This window comes from Fukomys damarensis, unplaced genomic scaffold (assembly GCF_012274545.1).
Source record: "Fukomys damarensis isolate Sample0158 unplaced genomic scaffold, DMR_v1.0_HiC HiC_scaffold_17, whole genome shotgun sequence".
Lineage (NCBI taxonomy): Eukaryota > Metazoa > Chordata > Mammalia > Rodentia > Bathyergidae > Fukomys > Fukomys damarensis.
Genome location: NW_022900929.1, coordinates 25,977,425 through 25,981,006, shown reverse-complemented (window position 1 = coordinate 25,981,006; position 3,582 = coordinate 25,977,425). Strand labels below are relative to the sequence as shown.

The following is a 3,582-nucleotide window of genomic DNA, read 5'->3' as shown; positions in this document are numbered from 1 at the left end:
GACACAGCAGCTGGAGGCACTTTGCAGGGACAAAGACAGAGGTTGAAATGACCGAACCCACGCTCCATTCCCACTGTCAAGGCCTGTTTGGATCAGCCAAACCCTGCCAGAAGCCCACAAAGGCCTGGGCTTTGCTACAGCGAGTGCATTAGGAAAGAGCAGAGGGTGAACTCAGGGGATACAGATGCAGGTTCCTCCTCCTGTCCCTGTGCAATTCTTGCCACTTCCACTTGGTCGTGTAACATTCTGTGCACAGTGGACCTTAGGGCTTAGGGATTCGGATCACACTGAGCTCATTGTGGAAAGTTGGGTGTCATGGTGAGCTGCTGTGCCTGTCCAATACCTACCAGGCTCAGAAACAAGCAAGGCGCAGCCTTTCCAGTGGGAGAGAAGGGGGTGTGACTCATCCCCCCAACCCCAAGGGCTCTGCAGCAGTTAGACAAGCAAGGCTTTCTGTGGTCTCCAGGGCATATTTTGTCCTCCCAGGAACCTGTCTCTCACCTCTCAGGACCCTAAGATCCAGTGGTGGGTGGAATCCTGTATCTGCAGCAGACACCTCTCCTTGTGTCAGTCTTGCTCATAATGGACAGTGGTACAAGTGACTCAGTCAGCAAGCACCAGCAACGAGACAATGCCCCACTTGCTGTTTCCAAAATCAAAAGAACCCTCGTGGTGGAAAGTAGCTAGCAGGTAAGTAGCAGGGTGGCCGGCTCACCTGGGAACTGGTCTCAGATGAAGACCAACATCGCCAAGGGCACAATGTCTTCCCAGTGCCAACTGGGTCCAGCTCCTGACCAATGCGAGGTAAAAGAGTGCAGGTGTTCTCGCCCCAGTTAGGATTTCTCAGGAGGCCATGCCAGCTCTGGACCTCTCTGTGGGGTTGTCCACAGCCTTGGACATTAGTGAATTCTACTAATGAACTTCTAATTACTAAATCATTTATAAATGTCTGATCAGTATTTACTGAAGTTCCATAAAGCAAAGGACTGGACAAACTAATGTTTCTTTAGGATGTTTGTACTTCCCTTCCTTGCTGGGAATATAAACACACAACTATTGTCAAACAGATTAGAAGGTTTTTCTTTATTTTCTCTATCCCAGCTTTGCACAGTGGCAATAATGTGGCCAATGAGATTTAACCGGGTGCAATTATTGCTAATTGAAAACTCTTTTCTCAATCCTAGAATGCTTAGTATAAAATAGGGTTCAAATTCCCAGAAATATGGTGAAACTTTCCTATCTAGGCAACTGCGTCAGTAGAGCTCTTCCTATCTCAGAGAGAGGAGGTAGCAGAGACTAAAACAGAGACTAAAGAGTCAATATTTATTGATTACAACTCTGCGCAGTTTTCTACTCCTTTTGAGTCAGTTTTGTTGCTGTATAGTATTTTTCTTGCACTTCAAAACCTTGAGTTTACCTATTGTCATGATACTGTGCAATCTTAACGTTTGTGTATTAGTCTGTGCAGTAATAGTGTTAATACTCTCTTTGCTACCATCTTGCCTATTTCATTTATTTGAAAACATTTTTACTTATGTTTACTCTGTTTTCAGTTTTGAAATAGTTGATTAGAATCACTAGTACATTAAACTTCAAGCCTTTTTAAATATAGGTATTCAACCTTTAAGTTTCTGCCTCAGTTATGTTTTAGTTATTCCAACCAATTTTAAATATAAACAGATAATTTCTTAGGTAAATATAATTGCATGGTAATAAAATTGCAATATCCCAGATTGATGTATTTGTTTTTATTAGATATAAATGCTTCACATTTGTTTTCCTTTAAATTTTGTAGTTTTGTGATTTTGTCTTCATGTTTTTAATTTTATTGTGCTGTTACATGAAGATGTTAATGATCATGTTTTATGAAACTTCCCCTATAGATCCATATTTTGTCTGTTTTTTAAAACTATGTCGTATTTTCTCTTACGTTTTCTATTTATTGATTACACACTAAACCAAGGTTTTATTGGTGTGTTTTCATTTCTAATGATTAGAGATAATTCTATTGTATGTTTGCCAGTTTAGTCTTTGTTTTATAATAGACACTATTTTTATGTTTTTCAGTTATGTTTTTGCTTACAGATATATATTTACATGTAACCTACAGATATCCTTCCACGCACTTCAAATCACCTTCAGATGTTCCGCCACCCATCTCACAAGCACAAGGACTGGAGTTCAATCCCTGGAGCAAAAAAAAAAAAAAAATCGCTTCTAGATTATTTCTAATATCAAAGGCTGTGTAAATGGTTCTTACATTCTTGGCTTTGGTAATCATGACGAGAAGAACATGTACGGGCACAGTCCAGTCTTCCTATGCTTGACCCATAGTTGGGTGAACCTGTGGATGGGAATCCCGTGGGGAGGAAGGCCGACTGGGCGTGGGTTGGTGTCCCCGTGCAGCTGCCATGGGGACAGCTAATGGGGAGATGGGGAGGAGAGGGCACTGACCCAGATGCTCAGCAGTGAGTGTAGGCCTCGGGACCAGAGGGGCCTTGAAAGAGCTGGCCCCGGGAACAGTGGGGAGCTAGGGGACATCACTCAGGCTCGGGGTCTGAGTGGGGGAACATTCACAGAAGAGGGCCAGGGCCAAGGTTCCTACACAACACGCTTGTTAGGTCTTACTCTATCGCTCACGGGCTTCAGCGCTTTCATGTATTGTTTTTCCCCCATTCTTTTCACCGCATTGAAATAATTTCCTGACTTATCTTTCAGGTCATTAATTGATAATCTAGACCACTATTTAATCCATCTACTGATATATTTTTTAAACCAAGGAATAAATTATTTTTAAATTTCTAGAATTTCTAAGAATTTTATATTTTCAGTCCCAAATTCATTTCCCATAGGGTTCTACTCTGTTTTTATATTTCTCCATTCCATCTTAAAAACCTTAATAATTCCTTAATAACTGCTGCAAATAACTTTTTTCAGACTATTTTAATAATTATTAGCAGCTGTGCCAATATAAATGTTACATATTATACTAATTATAAGTCACTACATGGTACATTTTGCTCTTCATTGTTGACTATCCCTGACTGTCATTCCAAGGCACTGTGGTTTGGTGAGAATTTAGACTCCTCGCTTGGGAAGTATCTGTGGGAGGAATTTCCCCTTGCCTTTGCCAATACCTGGGTTTTCCACCTGTCCAAGGTCAGGTGTGCTGACAGTGGCTTCATGTTGGATCCCACACTACTTGGGGTGTATATATTTGGACTCTGTAACTGTAGCCACTCCCAGGGGCCTCAATTTCTCACACTAATGGTTTCCTTCCCTATTTTCCAGTCCAAGCCCCTCAAAGAGTTCACGAGTCCCAACTGTCCCTGCGAGTTGGTGGGGTGGAGGTGGCCCGTCCTCTCGCCCATGGAGTGGAACCTGCACATCTCAGGGCCTTTCTCTGGGTAGGCACTCAGTATCAGGCTGTGACATTTGCACCAGGATTTGAATGGCTTTCCTGCATTTCCACCAGCTGGGGGATGTTCTGGATTTCTTCTGAGCCTCGGTGGCAGATTATCTTGCTTCATGTGGCCTTCAGTTTTTTGGCATGCTGAGCGCAGCGCAGGAGTCCCATTCATG

At 42.6% G+C, this 3,582-nt stretch overlaps 1 pseudogene; it reads left to right on the top strand.

The window, feature by feature from the left end:
• Positions 1-1,099: 1,099 nt before the first annotated feature.
• On the top strand, positions 1,100-1,226 carry LOC117286686 (annotated as a pseudogene).
• Positions 1,227-3,582: the final 2,356 nt, after the last annotated feature.